Genomic DNA, 25,770 nt, shown 5'->3' on the forward strand with positions numbered 1-25,770 from the left:
CAAGTCAACTACAAACAACACAAAGTGTGGTGTATGTGCTAAAAGAAAAATCCATGAATCAACAAACCGCCGAGCGCACTTATTCATACGCTTTCGTTATATAGCACGGGCACGAGCAAACCGAACGGGCGAGTAAGTGAGTGAGTGAGCGCAGCTCCGAAGGCCGTTGCTGGGTAGTCAACAGTGTGTGTTTAATGGGGAGTGGTGGGAGTGTAGCAAAGTGGGCAGCAGCAGCAGCAGTCACAGCAACACCAAAGCAAGTAACAGCAGCGGCGCAGCGTTCGCCGTACAACAACATGCAACGTTGAAATTCATCGCTGGCCGTGCGATTACTGCTGGCTCGAAAATATTCAGTCGAAAAGTTACTCTTTTAGTGTGCGGCCGCTCCGTAAGTAAATCGTGAGACTACGCAGTTAAAACGCGTCTCAAGTGTAATATTGAACGGTACGGTTATTTTTCCTATAACTAATCTATCGCCAAATCGTTTAAGATGCTGTGATGAAAAGTGATTTTGTTTCAACCAACAACAGCTGATTTGTGTGGCAGCTAGATTTTGCAAAAGTGTTGCAGGAAAAAAATAAATTTCAACAAAAAATTTGCCAATAACAACAGCAACACGAAGCCCGAGTGCAAAGTAATGAAAAGTCGATGTCGTTTGATACGTGCCAAGTAGCAACAACAACAACAATGGCGCATATGTGAAGTGAGCGAATGCGTGTGTACGCGAAGTGCTGTGGTGAAGAGCGCGAAGCACCAACGAAATACACTACTCTGGCATTGTTGCTGAGAGCGAGTGCTGCGCGCGATTACTTCAATTCGTTTAACTAGGCGATTGAATACGTTACGATACATTGTATGGTATATTGGCGAGTGTGTAGATTTCGCTTGTGCTTAAATTAAAAGCAACAAAATATATATTTGTTATTAAAAGTTATTCGCAAGGCAGTGTGAATTCCAAGTTGAAAATTGCTTTACAATAGAATATACATACACATATGTAAGCGTTTGTGTGAGTGTGTCAATTCCGTGAGCAGTGAAAATGAAAATAATTGCAATGATGAAAGTAAATAAGCATTAACCACAATTTATTTGCGGTCAAACGCCCGACAGCGCCAACGAATATTCGCAAAATTCGTTGACGAAACGTGTGCTTCTTCTTCTTTGCGGCAGCAGCAGCAGCAGCGACTGCGCTGGTGTGCGTGTGTGCGGCATACAGGTGCAAGTGTACGCGCGCAGTTATACATCACTACACACAAATATATCTATATAATAAACGTAGCTACAGTACGACGTCAGCCTGTGTTCGTGTTCGCATAGAAGTTGCCAGCGCAAAGTGGCAAATCGGGCAAATAACCAGCGAAACAAGCAACCAGTCAACCAACTCACGGCTGTAACCAACCAACCAACCAACCAGCCAACCCATACTCGTATCAAAATCGCATTGCCCAATTTTTGTATTGCTTCATCGGCGCGGCGTATAGAAGCTGAAATCGAGTTGAAAACCTATTGCTTGACGTGTTCGCATTTTGAAAGTATCTCATAGATACCATTTGTTTGTTGCTCGTCCGTAGTATTTGTTTTTTTAGGCTTTTTGCGCAACCTCAAGTCAACAGTGTTTTGAATTTGTTGTTGTCGGTTTTATCGACAAAACGGCCGACAACTGCAAGTGGTAATACAGCTCGAAAATATAAAAATTGAAAAAAAAAAAACGAAATAAATAAAATATAGAAAGTGAGGTGAATGCGACGCGAAACAAGTCGGTACGAAAATAGTGCGTGTGTGTGTGCGAAGAAAGTGCCAAACAAAACAAAAGCATTAATAAAAGTCAGTTGAAAATCCAATAAAAAAAGTCGCGTGCTCAGCAAATGAGAGGTGAAAATCATTGCAAAGTGCAGAGAGAAAGCGTTTTTTGCAACACCCAAGAAGCGGCGATCAAAGCAGATAGCGTGAATAATAAAAAACAACAACAAACGTGCACTACAAAGCCAACGTTAGCAACAGTGGCAGTGGCAAACTGCAGTGGCAGATGTGTAATATACATACATACATACATATGCAGACATATATGTATGTATATGTGTAGCAACGCCAATTTGCAGCACAATAAAATATGCAATAAAATTTGAAGGCCAATAAAAGCATCAAAAGCTGATTAAATATTCGAATAATCAAAACAAACAGCATAATTACATTGCAATATCAGCGAATATTTAATATTAAACAGTGAAATTAATTATAACAGTTATATGAAAGTGAAAATTGTTGATAAAATTAAAAAAAAATATTAATAAATCTGAAAATTTAACAAAAATATTGATCAAACCGAAAAGGCATATTAAAAAAATTAAAAAATTTTGAAAATATACAAATACACAGTGAATACAAAATATACAAATTCAAGTGTTTACTAATTATAAATAAATTTCGAAAATTACTTCAAGCATGCAAGTGTGAAAAAAAGTTTTAGCAGTAAAGAAAACAGTGTAAATTTTAACAAAGTTATAATGTTTTAATATGAATCAATAAAAATCAATTTGTTGTGAAATAGAAAATGTGCAAACCTATTTGAGTACAAAACGTTACAAACGTGTTATAAAAAGCAAATATACGAGAGCAAACAACGTGGGATTAATATGTTTCATTTATAAGGTAGGGTCCCATAAGTATTTAATAATAAATTCATAAGAAGATTAAATAAAAATACTAGCTGTTTTAGTTGCAAAAAAATTTGTGTAAACAAAAAAAAGGAAATTTCAGTTGTATCGAAAGAAAAAATTAAAAAGTTTCCATAAAAGAATTTGATTTTAATCGGTCAGTTTGTAGTGCGGTTATATCCTATATCCGCTCATGCCCACAGATCGCTTCGCCCAAAGAATCATAATCGTGCCGTTGTCCGATCTGAATAATTTGTTCGGAGTTTGTGTCGTTGATTTAGATACTAATTCGTGCCAAATTTGGTGATTGGATCTAAACAATTTGTTCGGAGGTTGTGTCAATCAAAAAAAATTTCTATACAAGAACTTAATTTTGTTCGTTCAGTTTGTATATGCTATAGTGGTGCGATATCGGCGATTCCGAGATATGAACAGTGCAAAATTTCAGATCGAGATCTCAAAAACTGAGAGTTTTAGGCGCAGAATGTTATTATCAGAACGAATTCAATAAATGTAAGAACAAAGAAAATAATAGAGGAATACAAATAAGTCTTAGCCGGGCAATTATACTTCAGAATTCATATGAATTTAACTACTTTCTGCTAACCAGGCATTGAGAAAACGGCCCTTAATGTATTTCTTAGAGTTTTTAAGTTACGAATTCCTCACAGTTCTACTTTATTTAGCAACATTCTTAAATATTCGAGCGCAGTTATCATGAATTGTGCAAAACTGTGTGCTTATAGATTTCGTAAGCGATTTCAAAAAGATGGATATACATACATACATACTATATATACACGTACATATGTTACACTTGTTGCTCGCTCTCCTAATTTATTTGCTTCATTTTATTTCCAACTCCGCACTTAGTAAACTGCTTGTTTGATTATTTCTATTTTTTTCATCATTCACATGTGCCCGCTTCTTAATCTTTTTATTATGACGTTACTAATTGGTTCTCTCTGCCAGCTGCTGCTGAAGTTTCTGTTAAGTTTTAGCAATTTTATTAAGTCTTCCGTTGCTTTTTACCTAATTCTTTTTTTGTTGTTTTTATACCCTGAACAGGGTATATTAAGTTTGTCACGAAGTTTGTAACACCCAGAAGGAATCGTCGGAGACCCTATAAAGTATATATAAATGATCAGTATGTCGAGCTGAGTCGATTTAGCCATGTCCGTCTGTCTGTCAGTCTGTCCGTCTGTCTGTCTGTATATATACGAAATAGTCCCTCAGTTTTTAAGACATCCTTTTGAAATTTTGCAAATGTTATATTCTCTTCAAGAAGCTGCTCATTTGTCGGAACGGCCGATATCGCACCACTATAACATATACATAGCTGCCATATAAACTGAACGATCGGAATCAAGTTCTTGTATGGAAAACTTTCACATTTGACAAGATATATTCACGAAATTTGGTATATATTATTTTCTAAAGCAACAATGTAATCTAGCATATAACTTCCATACAAACTGAACACATAGTTGCTAGCAGAAATGCACCTGTGAAGGGTATTTAGCATCGGTGCAACCGAAGTTAACGTTTTTTCTTGTTTTTTTTAAATTATGTCTCGCTCGCAATATGTTTTTTGCTTACGAATATGCGCGAAAAAGCAAAAGTAAAACCGTTTTCGGAGCGCAGTACATTTCCAATTTCGACTACATATATAACGTGCCTCCACACCTCACCTAAGGACGGATTTTGTGCCAAACATAGTACGTTTTTCATTTTAAACTCATATATACTAAGTAAGTATGTATCTTTGCCACCTTTGGCAGCTTTGTCTGAAATCTTTGTAGACGCCCCGCCAATTTGTGTTAATTTAAAAACGGCTGAGTAACGTACTGCCGCTCGATATTTGATGATGATGTGTATTTCGCCAAAACTGGTTGTTGATTATTTTTCGAATTTTTTCTAGTAAATTTGTTCGTTTGATGGTGAATTCGGTGGCTAGTTCGCGTTCATTCTTTTATTTTTTTGTTTAGTTTATATCTCGTTTCGAATTATGTATGTAGATTTATCGCGGTTTTAACATTAGTTTCTGGAAATTTCAAGTAAATTACGATGACTAAGTAAATTTATAAGTACTGCTGTAAATAAATCTAGAAATTTCTGTGAATTGGTAAAGTTCCAGTTTGGCTTTGACTTTAGTCTAAACGCACGTGAAACAATTAGTAAATCTATTAAACTGTCGTCAGTGGATAAGATCATATCTGGTAAATTTCTAAGTGAGTCATTTAATTATCTACACTTTGCCATGTTTTTCTACTTAGAAGTTAAGTCTAAATTAACGAGGCAAATGTACCGTTTTATGATTGAACACTGTTCTTATCGTTTTTACTTGAGGTCAATTATAGGCTTAGTGCGCTCCACGTGCCTTGCTGTTTTGTTTCCATTATAATGAGATATTTGTTAGATGGAGAGTTCATTGATCGATAAAATATTATCTAAAATGGAACTTTTTCCAAGTAGACTTTAAAAAATATATACCTTTTTTCTGAATTTTATGAGTTTAACTATATAGTGATTCATTTCGAGGTTCCCTCCTTTTTTATAGAAAAATCATATAAACTTCAAACTGAATGGGAAATTTTTATTATTATTCTAAAGAACAGTCTTTGGCATTTATTTTTTGAAAATTATCTCTTTCATATGTTGGCCGCGACTAAGATCAGATGGTCCATCCGTTGAGCCCAATTTTCGATGACTCGTTCGAGCATTTCGACTTTTAACTGGCGAATGAAAGAAGTGGTGTTTTGCTCCAATGTCTGAATCGAAGAGGGATTGTCCGCATAGACTTTAGATCTGACATATCCCCGCAGGAAAAAGTTTAATGGTGCGATGTAACATGATCTTGGTGACCAATCGACCGGCCCAAAACGGGAAATTATCTACTCACCGGATTGTTCTCTCAATAAATCCATAGATTGAAGCGATGTGTGAGAAGTGGCGCAGCCTTGTTGTAACCAAATGCTGCCGAGATCACGAGCTTCAATTTCAGGCATCAAATAGTCGGTTATCATGGCGCGATAACGATCGCCATTGAACAGTTACGTTCTCATCGGCATCATTTTTGAAGAAATATGGAGCGATGATCCCACCGGCCCACGAACCGTACCAAACTTGTGTTTTTCTGAATGGAATGCAGCCATTGAGACAGAAATGAACTTCATTGCTGAACAAAATTGGGCTCGAAAACGTCGGATCTTCTTGGAACTTTTCAAGAGCCCATAGAACGAAGTGATGTCGCTTGGGAAGGTCGAGCGGTTTCAGCTCTTGCGCAAGCTGTATTTTGTACGCTTTTAATTTAAGATCCCGACGTAAGAGCATTCTTTACAGAACGTGAATTTTCGTAATAAAGTGGAACGACTTGTAAACGTTGTTCAGGCGTAAGTTTCCCCTTGATGAAATGTCAAACAATACTGAACAAAAATAACATGACATGTTTTTTAAAATCGGTTATCTTTCGATAAACCTGCCGTTGTAGCATATTTTTAATATGACAAGCTTCTCAAATGTTCCGCATGTTATTTGAAGGTGGCTTTAGAATTGCAATATTATCTATTGGTTAAATAACAATACATCTAGATGACAGAAGATCAACCAAGAAACGAATAATGTAACTGAAACTTAAAGAGATATACTTGTATGACATCCAATGAATATGCGACAGCGACGAAATTAAAGTGATGATCTTCTTGGGAACTCAATGGGAATATAATATCTTCAATATCAAATATAATTTATAAAACAAGTAAAGATATACCATAATCATATCACATATTATAACCAAAAAAATGTATTAACTAATTTGGTTTTTGTGATGAGATGCTTGGTTCAATTGTAAAAAGCACTTTCTCTCTCTCGCACCTTTTTCACATTAAAGCTAAATATTCATTTGAAAGTGATTCAGAGTGAGCTTAGTAATTAACGCCTCTTCTTGATCTGTATTAAATTAACACAAAATAAAATTGTGAGAACAGAAGCTTTTTGAAGTCATCATTAGTAAACACCCCTCTTCCAAACTTTAGAAAAAGAAAAACTGCTGAAGTGTAAACAAATAAATTCTACTAAATATTTCCACAAAATGTTAACAATTCCACGCAAATCACATTAGTCAGACAGTCAATTCACACAACAAGGCTATTGCGAGCGTCATACGCAGACAAGTGTTTTGCGTGTGTTCCATTTCCGATTATTTCCTCGTAAATTGAAATAATAAATAAGCATTCGTTAAAATCCAAATTTAAACACTTAAGCTTGCTTATTTATTAAGTGTAAATACCTGAACACTTTAACGGCAATGCAAACGTTAACGGAACTGGTTATATACATACATACATTTACTTAAGTATGTATTATAAATCGCCATAAATATGTAAGAATTTGCCTCGCAAATATGGAAATCTGTAGAGGGTATGTAGTGTGAATAAATCTTACTAAGGATGAGAAGTTGTTTTACTGTCAGCGATCAGTCAACCTAAACGTTCGTTTCACGCAAAAAGTATTCAATTGCATGTGATCACTTTGTGTGCTTAAAACACAAACATACATATATATGTATGTATGTATATGACTCTCCCTTTTGGCTAAGCTATAAAGATAACTGGCCATATACATATGTACATTTGTGTTAATTTGTTTTTATCAGAAACTCTGTTGAACAGGTACATTTCACGCAGGTTTCATAAAACAATTCTATATTTTCTGACGCCAAAATATTAACACGTGATCATACGGCTAAAATTAACTCAGATTAACTCACTTAACTACTCAATTTTGTAAGATTTTGCTTCAAATAAATGTCACTTTATAAGCCCCTAAATTTATGTAAGGTTAAACTACAATGGCTGGCTGCCACGCCATACATAGACCTACAGGTCCTTTGTTATGTCAGATGCAGAAGTTTGGGGAAGTTTAGCAGATACTTGATATCTAATTATGTTACTTCACCCTATTCCTTGAACTAGGAAGCTCCTAGATATCTAAGACGAGCTCAAGGTAAGACCAGGCATTGCAGAGGAGGTATTCCAGCGTCTCTATCGTGGCTACTTTTTACATGTGTCGTCGTTAAAAATACTCATATGTCTCGCATGTAATGCCAATAAGTCGTGACCTGTGACTAGGCTAATAATCGTTCTACAGTCTTTTCGAGACCGTGTGTCTTCCTTATGATCCCTTGTGCATAATCATATCGATCCTGCATGCACGAAAAATCTCTGTGCAACCCTAATTAAGGGAAAACAGAACATTTTTGCGGCTTCTGAAACTAATTTATAACAGCATTGGCTTTCTGGATTAAAGCTTATCATACATATGATCTGTTTTGGATTACTCCCTGTATCATAATATTCTCAATTACACTTTATTATACCAGATATCTAATACCCAATTCTCAGTGGAAGGTTCGGGAATAAGTACTAGTTTCACTATTCAAAGAGCAAGCAAATAGAATGAGCTTTCGAAACCATAGGTTACAGAAAGATCTCAAGATAATTCGGAAGTAACGAGTAATAAAAAAAATGTATTTGTTCCAAATATTATGTGGTATCAAGCACGTTGGTAGAGAGATTATGGCTTGAGATTTGTTACTTCAGAGATTTTATATAGAATATCTTATGTAATTTTAATAAGCAGCTGATAGAAATGTAGATAACAGTTTCTCAATCAAATATTATAAGCCTTCAGAGAGAGGAAGTAACCTACAAAGTAAGAAAATTTTAACATTTATTTGTTGCCTCCAGCTTAGGCATTATTAACCTCCAGCAGTTACATGAACAGAAAATGCAAATATCATACTTTGTAATTAATGCTGACTAAATATCAAAGCACCACAATTGCAGTGTCATGGTAGACTTCTTCGTTTCCAACCTCCGCCTCCACACATCAATGTCATTATAATATACATATGTATATATGTATGTATGTATTTGTATGTTTATGGCTGTGCCTCAATGGGAAGTGAAATTCGTAACATTCGCGATATTTATCTGCGGTTTCATGGACGTCGATTTCACCCACAACAGTCGTTTTTATTATAAGTTCATGTTTGTAAATCTGTAGCTGAGCGCACTGTCTGGCTGTCGTTAGTGTCACTTAAATTTACTTTGTTTATTTTCTCTTGCTGGCGCCTGCGCTTAATCGCCTACCCACCAGTTATACGCGTGCTCTGCCATACATGCTCTTCCTCTCTCACTCTCACTCTCTGTCTCTGCCGCTCGTGCTCATTTGCAACTGTCAATAAACAGCTGTCAGTGTCAGTGCAATGACAGCTTTGAGTGCTTGCACGCAGTGTATGTTTTTCAGCACTAAACTGCAATACAAACAACCCTCCCATCATCAGCTGGTTACCTTTGCCTTTTGCTCTCGCTGGTAGCGAGTTACAAATGTTGTATGGTATGTATGCCGCCTTCGATCTTCTTCCCTCGTATATATGTACATACATATACTGGAGGTGTGTAGCGCATTCCTGTCTGCTGTGTGACCACAGTCTTATGTTTACCCCTTTTGATAGACTTTCTTTCTCTGCCCTTTTCAAGCATTCATTGCTCGATTGTTTTACATACATATCTATTTGCCATTTTCGTTGAACTCGCTTGGTAACGCGGTGATTTTTACATATGTTTGTGTGTATGTGGCATGTGCGGCAATGTTGCAGCTCAGAACAGCTGGCTTCGCTCGCAGCTTGTTTCAAAGTAATTGATTTCTGTGGCGCATGCCGCTTTTCGTGTTTATTTTTGTTTTAGTGCAAATTTTTGGTACCGAATGCAGTATTGCTCGTGTGTGTGTGTGCGTCTTTGTTATTCTTTTCTTAAAAATCAATAACTTGCTTACATATTAATGAGTGTTTTTATTTCAGAATTGCCTTTTATCGCATTAAAATATGCATTTCAGATTGTGGAATTTTTTTGTTTTGATTACCACAATTTGCATGGCTTTGCCATAAAATTTAAAATTTTTCAATTTTGCTTTGTCATCGTCGCATTTGCATCTTTTTTTTAACAAATATATGTATGTAGATATGTATAAGTATCGGGTGATTTTTTAAGAGCTTGATAACTTTTTTTCAAAAAAAAACGCATAAAATTTGCAAATCTCATCAAAAACGTTAACGCATCATAAAATAATTTCATTTAAATGTTGACCGCGGCGCGTTGTCCATTCGGATAGTAATTTTGCCCAATATATAGCCCGAATTTCTTCGGAAATGTTGTCTTCCAAAGCTGGAAGTCTAAAGGCGTTAAATCGCATGATCTTGGTGGCCAACTTACGGGTCCATTTCTTGAGATGAATTGTTCTCCGAAGTTTTCCCTCAAAATGGCCATAGAATCGCGAGCTGTGTGGCATGTAGCGCCATCTTGTTGAAACCACATGTCAACCAAGTTCAGTTCTTCCATTTTTGGCAACAAAAAGTTTGTTAGCATCGAACGATAGCGATCGCCATTCACCGTAACGTTGCGTCCAACAGCATCTTTGAAAAAATACGGTCCAATGATACAAACCACACCAAACAGTGCATTTTTCGGGATGCAACAGTTGGCCACCAAATCATGCGATTTAACGCCTTTAGACTATTTTTTGTGGGGCTACGTCAAGTCTAAAGTCTACAGAAATAAGCCAGCAACTATTCCAGCTTTGGAAGACAACATTTCCGAAGAAATTCGGGCTATTCCGGCCGAAATGCTCGAAAAAGTTGCCCAAAATTGGACTTTCCGAATGGACCATCTAAGACGCAGCCGCGGTCAACATTTAAACGAAATTATCATCAAAAAGTAAATGTCGTGAACCAATCTAACGTTTCAAATAAAGAACCGATGAGATTTTGCAAATTTTATGCGTTTTTTTTTTAAAAAAGTTATCAAGCTCTTAAAAAATCACCCGATATATCGTCACCTTAAATGCAAAACAACGCATCATAAAAAACTCGAAAATCGTTGTCAGCTATAATGACCAATATATAAACATTTTATAACCGAAACTCAAATTTTGTTTTAATACGAGTGCTTTCAATTATAACGTTTCTCCTTCGCCTGTAAACTTGTGAAAAGTGATGTTACGGTATTTTACATTTTAGGTGAAGATATATGTATGTATATTTGTATATAATATATGTATCTGTATCTACAATTGTTGTTGCCTATCTGTGTCTGATTTCTGTTTTATTCACCCGTTGACATTGAAATCATTGTCGATATCAGTGAGCACTTTGTTGCTCTCGCTGTAGTTGGTATTGTTGTGTTTGTTTTGGTTGTCATTACCGCCGTCATATGGCTCGGTTGTTACTACTGGCTTTATTTTATTATATTTTTATTGTTGTTGTACACGAATTCATACTGCATATCATATGATTCGGCGAAGCTGATTCTTCTTTTATCAAGCCCGTAAATTGCGCTCACAAAAAGTGTGTGTGCACGTGTATGTATGTATGGTATTTGTTGTAATGACAAAGAAATTAAAAATTAAGCTTTTTTGTTTATGCATTTGAATGTTCCGTTAATTTTATAAACGAAAATGTATAACCAAATGGATGCAGTATTTTTTCTGCCTCCAGTCTTAATGAGTTTTATTGCCTGGCTTGAGCAATCCAAATTTTTAATTACAACGCAAATAAAAAATTAATGCAATGGTGCTTCAGAAAACTGGAAATAAGTTAATTTGTGGTATCCTAAAATTTTAGTAAAAATATTAGAGACAGAGATCATAACATAAGAAATAAAAACAATATTTTCGGCGCAATGGTTGGTCGAAAAGGGGAGGTCAAAGGCAAGGCGATCAAACCGGAACCAACCGGAGCTCGTTAAAGTTAAGTGGACTTAAACGCAAACAATTCTTTTTAATTTAAGCCTTGGACAGCACTGAAGAAGTTTCGAGCAAATTCACTGAAATTGTTGTAATCAATCGTTTATCGTTTAGTCATTCTAACAAGTCCCCGGTCTGGCACATACATAGTTAGATGGCGCTTCTGGACTTAAATCCATATGAGTTTTAGTTGGCCCTAACCTTCAAATGGCGCGCATATAAATTTGGCAACTGTCGGCTCATTAGTTAGTGAATTATATCATTTTGAGTGAAGCAACTTCTGTTATTGTTAGAAAAAATGGATAAAAAGGAATTTCGTGTGTTTATAAAATATTGCTTTTTGGAAGGAAAAAATACAGCTGAAGCAAAAATCAGGCTTGATTACGACTTTTCGAACACTGTCCCAGGAAAATCAACCATCAAGGTTTGCTATGCTGCTGTACTATGCTAAGTTTAGACGTGGTGAAATGAGCACCGAAGACGGTAAACGCAGTGGACGCTCAAAAGAGTAACCCTTGTGAAGTTGTTCGAGATTATCATCATTTACGAATATTTGGGTATGGGAAAGCTCTCTGCAAAGTGGGTGTCGCGCGACCAAAAAACACGACGTGTTGATGAATCGGAGCAGTGTTTGGAGATATTCAAGCTTAAGAAACCGCAGTTTTTGCGTCGATATGTGACGAGGGATGAAACATGGTTCCATAATTTCACTCCGAAGTCCAATCCACAAGCATCCGAGTGGAGAGCACACGATGAGCCCGCTCCAAAGCGTAAAAAAAGCACGGAATAATTTTTATTGACTATCTTGAAAAAAGAAAGACCATCCACAGCGACTACTACATAGCGTTAGTGGACCTTTTGAAGGACGAAATCGCTGACAAACGGCCGCATTTGAAGAAAAAGAATGTACTGTTTCAATGCACCGCGTCACACGTCAGTGGAAACGATGAAAAAAATCCATGAATTGGGCATCGAATTGCTTTCGCATTCACCGCATTCTCAAGATCTGACCCCAGAAACTATTTTTTGTTCTCAAATCTCAAATGAATGCTTTTTGGGAAGAAATTTTCGTAGAATGAAGAGGTGATCGCTGAAATTGAGGCCAATCTTGAAGGAAATGACCAATCGTACTACAAAATGGTATCGAAAGGTTGGCAGGTTGGTATAATCAGGGTACCAGCCTTGAAGAGACCTATGTGGAGAAAAAAAATTTATTTTATTTTAGGCCGGGGACTTTTCGATTGACCTGTTTAGCACATGTACTAGGTTGTGTCGCTTCTGGCTTAAGTAAATACCTCTTTCATAGCAGGGAGCTTCTTGTCAGCTTTCACTTGCGTGTTTTTTTTACCTTCTATAAAAATACCTATAATAATAGCAATCTTTACAAAAAGTTTTTAATTCTCTGTTTCTACATATTTTTTAATTTTCGCTCACTTTTTCGATTTATCTTTGAATTACCTTGCATTTTTGCTGCTGCTATAAAGTGTCACACAGTTTCACATTCACCTTCATGCCACCATTTGCACAATAACCGCACGTAATTGCTTTCTAAGAATAATCAGTCAGCTAATATCTTTATGATTGCTTGAATTTCGTCACATGATATGCATTATCTGGCACTGTCAGCAAATCTTTATAATGTAAATACTTAATTTTACATTAGTCGCGTGATGCCTTGTGTGGCAAAAGACACGTAGTCTTCTTTAAGTACAAGTGACGTTCCCAAGCTTAAAATCCACCTTTCCAACACTATATGGTAAGACGAACTGTGATTGATAGCACTGGGGATATACGACTGCAACGACATCTATTGTCAAAATACGAAAAGACTTTTTCGACTACCCAATATTTTATCATGGATATTAGTTTTTGTTTTGTGAACTTGGCTGCGCTTGTGCTGCATACTGAACGGAAAAAGTCTCTGAATTTTGAAATATTCCATTCAAATTAAGTTGTTTCCAAACTTTTAAAAACCGCAAAGAACTTGATAAAATATTAAAGTTGACCTTGTGTTATTGTTTTGCTGGTTGCTCGTGTTTGGAGCGAATTTTTCGACACATGCTTTCAAGAGAATATCCACCATATATATTTGAGGGCTTTCGATTATTGTGTTTTAGGAGAATTTTTAATTGGCGAACGAAGTTCAATCAATGGAAGTATTGTCTCGATTCGCAGTGAATTTGGAAATATAGTATTCGCTGTTAGGCGATGATATGAGTTAATTTTTTTTTTTAATATGCGAGGAAATATATTCTCAGCACAAAATTGAGTGTCGAAAATAGCTGAATTGCAGGGAGATTTAACAATTTGAGAAATAGCAACGATATACCCCGGGTTTTAGTCTATCAGCGAAGACATATCGAATAGGCGTTGCCAATCGCGCCAAATTTCTTTACTATATAAAAAAATCCGCTTACTTCCACATGCTAATGCCCAAATGTAGAATGTTTAAGAACACTTGTACTCAAGACTCGATTGATGTGTGGCTTATTATGTGTGTGTGTAAGTATATACAAAGCTGGCGTAGTTGTTGTGTGTGTATGTATTTATAATCTTTCGCTCACTTTAAATTAGGCCACTGAACAGTGTTTGCAAGCCTTTATTCGCATAAGCACTCAAACATATGTCCGATTGCGAATATATACTTATCATACATACAAACATACACATACATTTGCCTACTTCGCTTTTGTTAAGTAGTTGAAGGTCATCAGAAGCACTTATGCAACGGCTGTGAGCGTCTAGCCTACATATATTTACATACATACACATCCACATACACTCCAAGTATATATAGAAGTACGAACATATTGTATTTCGGCGTGACTATCAAAATTCAAATTGAATCAAATCAAACAACAATGCACTCAATTTATACGCACAAACATACATACATACATACATATATATAATATTATACTTGTATATGGTGCTCGCTTGTAGAATTGACCATATGTTTAAGTATGTAAGTATGTACTCAGTGTAAGTAAGTAAGAAAACACAGTGCACTGCGAATATAGAATTCAGTTCAGTAAGTTTTGCTTAGAGCTATTGTTATGAAATATATACACACATACATATATGTATCTGCGAATAAAAAAAAAAACGCATAAAATTTCCAAAATCTCATCGGTCCTTTATTTGAAACGTTAGATTGGTTCATGACATTTACTTTTTGAAGTTTTCATTTAAATGTTGACCGCGGCTGCGTTGTTCCATTCAAAGTATATAACATTTTCGACATAATAGCCCGAATATATAATAGTTGCTGGCTTATTTCTGTAGACTTTAGACTTGACGTAGCCCCACAAAAAATAGTCTAAAGGCAAATCTTTGTTTACGGGTCCATGACATGATTGTCATGTTTTATTGTTGAAACACATGAGTCAACATTTAAATGCTTCAAAAAGTAAATGTCTTACAATTATTGATTTTGCATGTTTTTTTTAAAAAAAAAAGTTATCAAGCTCTTAAAAAATCACCCGATATATTTACTCATGTAGGCATGTCTGGCACTTTGTTTGCTGACATGATTTCGTTTTATTTGCACTTGAAGTGCTCATTCTTACATTATTATTATGTTGTTACCGACCAAAGCACCAAAAAAAAGTACACAAAATAATTTTGGATGACCCTAAAGTGAAGTTGTTCGATATAGCAGGCACTCTAGAGAAGTGTGAATCATATCGCTTACGAATATTTGGGTATGAGAGAGCTTTGTGCAAAGTGGGTGCTCCGCGAGCTCACTTTTGACCAAACACAACGACGAGTTGATGATTCAGAGCAGTGTTTGGAGGTGTCCGCGCATAATAAACTCTAGTTTTTGCGTCAATATATAACACTGGATGAAACATGGTTTCATCATTTCACTCCGAAGTCCAATTGATAGTCATCCGAGTTGACTGCACATGATAAACTTGGTCTAAAGCGTAAAAAAACGCAACAGTCGGCTGGCGTTATGGCGTCTGTAGTTTGGGATGCACTTGAAATAGTTTTAATTGATTACCTAGAAAAAGGAAGGACTATCAATAGCGGTTATTGCATAGTGTTATTGGACCGAATGAAGAACGAAATCGCCGAAAAATGGCCGCATTTGAAGAGAAACAAAGTGCTGTTTCACCAAGCAAATGCACCGTGTCACAAGTCAGTGGAAACGATGAAAAAAATCCATGAATTGAGCTTTAAATAGCTTTCGCATTCACCGTATTCTCCATATCTGGTCCTCAGCGCCTATTTTCTGTTCTCAGAACTCAAACGAATGCTCGCTGGGAAGAAATTTTCGGCGAATGAAGAGGTGATCGCCGAAACCGAACCCTATTTTGAAGCAAAGGGCAAATCGTACTACCAAAATGGTATTGAAAAGTTGGCGGGTCGCTATAATCAGTACATCAACCTTGAAGGGAACTGTGTTAAATAAAAGACAAAAACAAAATTGGCAAAAAAATGTGTTGTACTATGTTAGATCGGAGACTTTTCAGTTCAGCTGTTTTCTTCTAGTAGAAAATTGCTTTCCGGTCATACGCGAAATCACTGCAGCTGTGGAGAACCTTTTTTTTAGCGCCGTCGGAGATCGAGAGTCAATCGAAAGTTACTTGAAGTTTTTTCAAAAACTTAAGCTGTAAATGCCTTAAATATCTACAACTATATAGCTTAACCCTTAAATTCTTCTAACAACTGATTTTATTTTTAAATCCTAAAATCGCCTCTTTTTAGCCTGTTACAATAGGCGTGTTCCTTGAATTATTTAAAGAAAATATTTACCTCGACATTTCTTTTCTTGGAGATCTAACGTTCAGCTTTTAGTTCATGAAAATTTTTGCTCATTTTAATTCCATTCCAAAGCAAATTTAATACATATTTATTACTTATTTAATGTCATCAAATATCTTTGGCTATTAACAGCTCAACTTTTTATATTCGCAATATTTTTTTGTTCGCAATAAGTGCAATAAGTCAAACGAGTTGAATATCCGCAATATTATCATTAAATTAAATAAGCTTTTTACTTTAAAATAGTCATTAGTTGCATGTTTTTTACTAATCGCATTAATTTCATTTATATCCTGTTAATTAGTATATTAAATTTTTGTGTTTTTATTTGAATTGTGCTTTCTTTTTCATAATATTATTTATCAACCAATTTAATTATATCAGTCACGCTTTATTGATTTATGTAAATGAGCTATGTGAGTGAGTGCAGCGTTTGCAAAAAAACTAAATTTGTGCATAAATATAATGTTTTTTTCTTAATTTAAGGTAGCTGAGTGACTGGTGAACATTTTGATAGTATTTACTATGCGAGCGATACCACGAATGATAAATTGCCATCAATTTGTATTAATATATTCTTTTTTACATTTATCAATTATTTTTTTTTATTTTTATTTTATGTACATTTATTTAAATTAGATTGATTTAGCTGATTGAAAATAAGTATTAATACAATATGCCATTAAAAGTTGTGGTTAAATATTTAGTAAATATGTATAGGGTGCGTCAGTAGTTATACCGTTATGTGGACATTTACATCATTTAAATAAAATTTGAAAATGTAATTTCTGTATAATTCTAATTTTAGCTAAATCGCTTTACACCGACAAAAGTGACTGTTTGGTCCCGCGTTTGCTACAAAACCACCATTGACTAATATTTTTTCAAACTAAATCAAATTGTGTAATATCGACAGTTAACAGTTTGAAAAATATCTCGAATTATCGTGAATAAACCTTTTCAGTTTCTGCAAGAAATATTTCTGGATATTCTATGGTAAACGAGGTGATATTGAGTGTCCACACAGATCTTCGATTTGACTTCTCTCGATATATTTTTGTGGGGTCGTTTTGAAAATAAAGTATAGTTCAGTAATACTTGAAGTTAGGGCACAATAGACCTAAGTTCGCTATGTAATTCTCGTCTATTTATCTTAATCCTAGGAGATTACTCTATAAAAAAACTATTATGCTGCACATATCGTCTTTCTCAGTGATAGACAAGCGACACTTCAATCTCGTCCGTTTGAATCAAATCAAATGGGACTGGAGTATGTCAAAATACTTAACAGGATTGCCATAAATAATACTAGTTCATTGGCACGGATCTCTCGGTATAAAGGCATCAATGACCTTGCAAATTTTCTACTGAAAGAAGTTGAAGTTCTTCGCTGCGGATCGGCCTAACAGAATAGGTTAAAGCTACGAGAAGAAGGAAGGGCTTCTAGAAATCACGAATGGCATCAAAAACCCGGTTTAAGCAATTAATTGTTCTATAAAATAAGGCAGCTAAGAAGATTTTATACAGAGCACCTCAGTCTGAGTAGTCATCTCTTAAGATTGATAATCTCTTCTACAGGTCTATAGCGGTTTTGTGAGCATAGGGGAGATAAACTCGAAAACATACTCCTTGATTGCTCAGAAATTGCAAGAATAAGAGGTCAGGCTATCGGGACATTTAAATCGGTGAGAGAAACTATCACATTCATTAAGCCAAGAGCTTAAGAGCTTTACTGGGGCTATTTAATTCAACTGAGTTAGATGAAGCGCTGTGATAATATCAGAGGGCACAATAGGCCATAGATCACGGTGAAGTCTTCAACTGTTAATCTATTTTATTGATGTTATTCCACATTTTTATATACTGACATAAGTAATGGCACCACCCTGTAAATTCGATATTCAAGTATCAAAAAGCATAATTAAAGCTTCCCATAAATAGAATTCCAAACAAACGGCAACTTCGATCTAATAATGGTCAAAATACTAGATATACGACGACATTCACATAGTTTAGCGAATTAAGGGACAGCGGCTACGCTGGCTAGGTCATGTCGTCCGTATGGATGAAAATACTCACGCTCTGAAAGTATTCGACGTTGTACCCGCCAAGGAAAGCAGAGGAAAAGAAAGACCTCCACTCCTTTGGAGTCCTAAAATTTCTTCTGACACATGAGCAATAGCGTTACGATTCATTCTTTTTTTTTTTTATTAAAAAACGTTGTTGTAACCCTTTTTTTGTTTTCTATAAATTATTATATTTGATTATACGTCTACCTTTTTAAAATACTGAAAGAATCTGTTTTTTCATTTGTCGTTTGGATCATTCACAATAGTAAAACTGATATAAAATATACAAAACCAAACTTGGTAGCATTAAAAAAAGCGGCTATATCACTTTAGTGAGGTATCTGCATACTCTCTTGCACTAGTTCCACTCGATAACTTTTTCGTTGCTTTTACATGTAACTGTTTTGATAAGAGAGCAGAAGTGAGCAGGGAAATGGTGAATCGAAGAGAGCTAATGTCACATAATGCGTAGAACAGATAGTATCCTGTACTTCTTGACAAAATTATTCGAGGATATTTAATCTTAATTAAGATTACTTGATACCAAAGACGATAATGTGCTTTTCGGTCACAAAAAAAACCAAAATAAGTTTAATTAATTAAAAACCACCTTCATTCGTATTTAATAAAAAATATATATTTTTTTCCATTTTCATCAATTTAAGCACAATACAGTAATTAACAGAGCATTTTAATATCTGCGCGTGATTGCATCCCACAGTTTGACACGTAATTTCATTATTTACTTATAATAATCAATATTTTTATTTGTAAACAAAAGCCAATATTTGCATAATAAACTATTCCATAAAATTAAATTCTATTACTTTGTTTTTGTTTACATTATGCTATTTCGCATTTGACAAATGCCTTTCACGTCGACGAAATAAACGGTGCATGCGGTGAGAATAATGGAATAATGGAATAATAATAATTTTAAATGCAAATCTAATTTACACTTTTGTTCTTTGCACGCCATAAACGGAGTGTAGGTAATTCATGGCGCATGAATTATGACAATGGAAATTTATTGGCATGTTTCTATATAATATTGAATGAGAATTAAAAGAACAATCAAACAACATATCTTCACCTAAAATGCAAAACAACGTAACATCATTTTTCAAAAGTTTACAGGCGAAGGAAAAATGATAGAATAGAAATGTGAAGGGCATTGAAATAAAATTTGAGTTTTGGTTATAAAATGGTTATATATTGGTTACGTATTGGTTATTGTATAGGTTATATATTGGTTATATCTGACAGCGAAAGCTGAAAATGTTATGCTACAGGCGAAGGAAAAATGATAGAATAGAAATGTGAAGGGCATTGAAACAAAATTTGAGTTTTGGTTATAAAATGGTTATGTATTGGTTATTTATTCGTTATATCTGACAGCGAAAGCTGAAAATGTTATGCTACAGGCGAAGGAAAAATGATAGAATAGAAATGTGAAGGCCATTGAAATAAAATTTGAGTTTGGGTTATAAAATGGTTATGTATTGGTTATTTATTCGTTATATCTGACAGCGAAAGCTGAAAATGTTATGCTACAGGCGAAGGAAAAATGATAGAATAGAAATGTGAAGGGCATTGAAACAAAATTTGAGTTTTGGTTATAAAATGGTTATGTATTGGTTATTTATTGGTTATATCTGACAGCGAAAGCTGAAAATGTTATGCTACATATATGTAATATGATATAGAGAATCGTAAGGAATAAAAAACGCAATTTCGATTCGTTTGATGATACGCTATTTTGCATTTTAGGTGACGATATATAGTTTTTTTTAATGCAATTATAAATGTGCAGAAGGTGTTATACATCGCATATGTAAATATATAGTGTCTGTATATGTAAGTATATAAACTTATACATGTTTTTTCGTTAACACACTCTTAGAAATTACAACAAATTTGCATAAAATATGTATATTATGCCAATACTATTGGCGCTGTTGATTTTAATAATATGCATACATACATCTCCACGTGGGCTTATATGCAAATTATATTTAAATAAATAAGGTGTGGAATATCTAAAATTATACAAACAAGAGGAATGCAACAAGCTTACATAAAAAAAATATTTTTGTATAAAAACCTAGTATTTATTTGCTCATATTAATATAGTATCTGGACTGTCTAATATTACAATACAATAATTGTTAGTTATATACAATTTTTTTGTTTGTAAGATGAGGTTATCACTAAGTCAAATTTAGGAATAAATAATCAGGTATATTGAATAGCAGCACTTTGATCAAAAATAATTTAAAATTCCGACAATAAGCCATTTATTTGGTAGTCGAAAAAGTCTTTTCGTATTTCTAATCAAACTGCATCGTATTTTTTTTATATTTATATTAATAAACAAATATCTGCCATTTTGGTCGACCACTTTTTGCCATTTTTTCGCTAGAGACTTTATTCCACCAGTGTAAGACTTTATCAATGTAAATCGAAATTTGGAAATTTCCAGAACGGAAGCAAGCGAACCATTGTTGTGCTACACGAACTGATACAGCATCGTCTCCATAAACTGCACAAATTTCGTTGGTGGCTTGCGCGGCATTCATCCCTTTTTTATACCAAAATTTCAAAATAGAGCGAATTTCTTCATAATTTTCACTAATTTTTGAACAGCTGTAACTTTTTTTCAACTTCCCGACTTAAATTTTTTTTTTTGGGTTAAATGAAGCCTAAAATTTTACCTTTCCAACACTATAAACATTATATGGTATGACACAATGTGATTGGTAGTACTGGAGATATACGACTGCAACGACATAAATTGACAAAATACGAAAAGACTTTTTCGACTACCGAATATTTCATCTTGGTGAATTTGTTTACAAACATGATTCTGTCTTTGCTTGTCAATTTGGTTAGAAAAGTACTGTTACTACTAAATTGACAAAGGAAGTATTTGAGTTAAATGCGGCGATCATCGAAGCTATAAAAACCTTCACAAGTACAAATGGATATAAAAACTTGTATGGCTCCATAAATTTGATCCGGCGGAACATATTATTGGAGCTTGTAGCGCTGCCTTGGACAGTAGTCCATGACAGAATCTTGAAGATATCTTGGCAAATAAAATAGTTTTCCATACAAAAACAACAATTTTATCAGTCAGTTTCTATGGCAGCTATATGTTATAGTAGTCCGTTCTGAACAATATATACCAGGATTGTAGCGTTAATTTGAATAATAGTCGGGGCCAATTTTCGTATAGATATCTTGCTAAATAAACAAGTTTTCTATACAAGAACATGATTCGTATCTCTCAATTTCTTTGGCAGCTATATGCTATAGTGATCCGATACTGGCGATTTCGACAAATAAGCAGCCTCTTGTCGAAAAAAAAACGTAGACAAATTTTCAAATCAATATTTCAAAAACTGGCGTACTTCTTCGCGTATTTACAGACAGCAAAATTGTCTCAGCTCGTGGCGATACTTACTATTTATATTGTACAATATACCATATAAGTCTACTTTAGAGGGTTTTCGATGTTTTCTTCTCGGTGTTATAAATATTATGGTAACGTCTTGCGTTTGATTTGACTAAAACTGCCATTTAATCTGACATCATGCGAACCACACATTATTCTTTAGCCATTAGTAGCAAATGTATAGATATGTGCGCATGTGCATGGGTTGTGACATAATGCCTTGTTGTATAAGAATGTGTTATAGCACAATATTAGCACCAGCTAATATTTATATACCCCTTATTAACTAATTGTGAATATTTACTAAGCTTGCTTTGCTGTTAACGGCCAAACAAGCTCTCTTGGTCAATAAATATTTATTTTTTCGTTCTAGGCTGTATATGCTAATGAGCGCCTAAGCCAACTCATCAGCATATTGTCATTATAAGTTGGCTTGCTTGTGAAAAACTTTGTACTTTGAACTTATCATTAGTTAATTTTTTACAAAACAAATGACTTTTTTCAATTAAAAGCTGCGAAGCTAAATCAATATATGTATTAGCTTTTCGAGAAATTGCAGGTGATCATCGAAATTTTAGGTTGATAAACATGGTAACAATATTGTTAATGATTTTTTTGGATATTAAATATATATAATATACCCATATGTATAATAAATAAATATATATTTATATATATTATTTTATTCTAAATATTTGTTTACACTTCAATTTTCGCATTGTTCATTAGAAAATTGAAATGTCTCACTACATTTTCTTAATTGGCAAACCTTTTCAGATTCTAGGTACTTAAAATTTATTCACCGCCTTTAGAGCTACTCAAATATTGTGCTAGGTTGTATTTATTGCTTCAATATTTACCCACTTGTATATGCCTACCTGCTTATGACACTCGTTTATCTTACTTTTATTACTAGCAAACTCGTTGTGACATTTGTTTACGGAGATAAATAGTTATATGTTAGATAAAAAAATGTGTTTATTATCCATATCTACATTTGTATGTGGTATATAAGTACAATAAAAAAATTATTTACTAAAATAAAAATAGAAATAAAAGTTAAATAATATTTTTTGAAATATTTACAAATTAAGAAGTAGTATAACGTAACTTAAAAAATTAACATAATGTTATTATTATGCGTTAGTGGTTGGGATTATTGACCTATCGATAATTTGCTAGGCAACTTTATTTGAGAAGTTTTTGCTAGAATTTCAAATATTGCCAAAAATATCGCTTAGCCTTGACTTTTGATTATATTTCTTCGTCGAGTAGTCATGTTATCTCTTTAAAGAGTTCTATTTTTCGTTTCGAAGTAATCGAGCTTTTCAGTCAGAAAAACGTACGTTAAGTCGTTCTTTAGAAACACTTTTGACTTATATTGAAGGCCATACATTTAGTTCGCTTTGTCAGCTAAACTTCTACTAAAAACCACTTCAAATGAGACATGTGTGATATGTGATATTAATTGGACGGAATAGGCTAAATTTAATATATTGCGTTAATGTGGAAAACATCAGCCAGAGGATCGGAATTTATTATATGAGGTATATGAGTTTTAGACCAAGATCTAGATCAAGGTCTAGACCAAATCCACTCTAGTTCAGCGCTAAATCACATAATTAAAAAAAAAAAAAACCTTTTCAGGCTCGGGCTGATTACATTAATTTTGACATTGCTTAGGTACACTTGAGAAAATAATTTGCAAAAATGCATAGCGAAAATCTGTATAAGGAGCTTATGGGAGTTGGGGGGAGGATGGAGCTTTGTGAGCAAAGTTCTCTGAGCGTCATTCACTTGGGAGTGGCCAGAAATGATTCTTTTACATATAGCTCAAGCAGCTTATAATTTCCGGTCTAAGACCAAGTATCCTCTGGGTAGACAAAGAACATACGTTTGAAGACGAGACGAGAAGATGAACCATTCTTCCCTAGGGTTGTGCGCTGGGTTTCAGACCCGCCACGTAAAAAACCCTACCAATGAAAGGGAAAAAGCAGCCTCAGATAAGTGACCCCCTTTGAATGAGGACCCCTGCAAACGAGTTATGAATTATGATTTGAGGGCATGCACCTCGAATGTTCGGTTCCTTAATTGGAAAGGTGCCGCTGCACAGCTGGTTGATGTTCTCGTTAGAGTAAAGGCTGATATTACCGCCGTCCAAGAAATGCGATGGACGGGACAAGAACTGAGGCAAATATGCTCTTGTAGAATTTACTACAGTGGCCATTTAAAGGAGCACAAATTCGGTGTGGGATTCGGTGTGGGAGAGAGACTCCGTCGCCTAGTACTGTCATTCACACCGTTGGATGAACGTCTAGCCGCAATCCGTGTCAAAGCGAAGTTTTTCATCATATCGCTGATTTGAGCCCTCGCCCTGACGGACGGGCGATGTGACCAAAAATGAATTCTATGCGCCCTTGGAGTGCACCTATGAGAGCTGCTCCCGCCACGATGTCAAAACCGTGCTTGGTGACTTTAACGCCAGGGTGAGCAAGCAAGGTATCTTTGGCACAAAGGTCGGTAAATTCAGATTTCACGATAAAATATCCCGAAATGGGCTTAGACTGACTTCGACTTCACCGGAGTCCGAATGGTTATCTGTAGTACTAGATTCCAGGATAAGAAAACTCACCAAGCTACCTGGCTGTCTCCGGTTCGAAAAGCCACCAACCAGATCGATCATGTTGTGATAGACGAAAGACACGTCTCCAGTGTTCTAGACGTGCGTACGTTCCGAGGTCCTAACATCGACTTGGACCACTTTTTTGTTGCGGCCAAGATACGCACCCGCCTCTGTGCAGCAAAAAACGCACATCAACAAACACAAGGAAGGTTCGACGTCGAAAAGCTGCAATCACAACAGACAGTCGAACGATTTTCTACTTAACCTGCACTCCTGTTCTCTTAGAGCACTCTTCAGCAACTCGATATATGAGATTTGTGGAAAGGCATTTCAAGCTCCTAAAGTACAGTTGGCAAGGAAACCTTTAGTTTTCGAAAAACCGAAATCTATCTCGCAACGTTACAATCGACCACAACACGTGCGGCATGGGATAGATATCGAGAGCTGAAGAGGAAAGTGAGACGCATTTGTAGACAGAAAAAGTGGAAGACCGAAATGCGTGAGTATGAAGAGCTTGACAAGCTGGCCGACATGATTCTTCTGCGAAAATGTGCTTCGTTCTCAATTTCTTCAATTCCCTAGAATAATGCATGCGACTACAATAAAGTAGTAGGGAAATGCTATTTTTACTCCAATGGTTTTTCAAACTACACTTTTCCACATTTAATTTGTGTTTATAATTTAATATATCGCACTGCCAGCGACTCGACACCCCTTTCCACAAGTTCACATTTGCATACTAATTTTCAATTTTCTCTATTTTTATGCACTTTGTGTAAATCAAGTTGCTTTTTTCGCACTTCACGTTTCAATACTTATTAAAATACTATGATTAATGGGTTGTCGTGCTGACTGTGAGCGGATTGAAAAATTGCCTGCACATTTTTTTAATTTCAATTTAGATTTTATTCGAACTACAACGATTTTTATTGCAATAATTTGTTAGTAGTGAAGCTTTATTCAAGCCCAGCAATTAAGCGTTGCACGTGAGCTCATGCTAGTTGCAGCTTTCCCCACATGTTGCTCTGGCTAACTGCTGTCGCAAACCTGTTCCATTGTCGATTTATTATATTGCGATAATTTATCATTGTTCGTATACCGATAATATGCGATTTTTTATACTTTGTATTAAGCAAATAATTTAAGATTTCCTTTTAGATTACTATAAAAATATTAGATTTGAGATTATTAGTCAAAAGCTGCAAATGCTGTAGTTACTTAAAAAGTGTATTAAGTCGTCTGAATAGCAATGAAAAATGTTTGTACGCTTACCTTCAATAATAAAAGTAATTCTTTGGATCATGATCCTTGAGTGAAGGGACCGCCATGAGTAATCAGCAATTATTCTTCACATCAATCCATATTTTTGCAACGATTCGCCTATTCATATATCAG

At 35.0% G+C, this 25,770-nt stretch overlaps 1 protein-coding gene across 2 annotated transcripts in view; it reads left to right on the forward strand.

Moving 5' to 3' along the window:
- Window positions 1-25,770, forward strand: part of LOC126756875 (uncharacterized) — a 375,204-nt gene that overhangs the window by 88,103 nt on the left and 261,331 nt on the right. The window contains exon 1 of one of the 2 annotated variants that reach the window (XM_050470359.1): window positions 350-2,649. The exons of the other annotated variant lie outside the window; for it this stretch is intronic. The gene's annotated coding sequence lies outside the window, so the exon portion shown is untranslated. Of the gene's footprint in view, window positions 1-349; window positions 2,650-25,770 lie in introns of those variants that run through there. 2 annotated transcript variants of the gene reach the window in all.

Source organism: Bactrocera neohumeralis, chromosome 4 (genome assembly GCF_024586455.1).
Source record: "Bactrocera neohumeralis isolate Rockhampton chromosome 4, APGP_CSIRO_Bneo_wtdbg2-racon-allhic-juicebox.fasta_v2, whole genome shotgun sequence".
NCBI lineage: Eukaryota > Metazoa > Arthropoda > Insecta > Diptera > Tephritidae > Bactrocera > Bactrocera neohumeralis.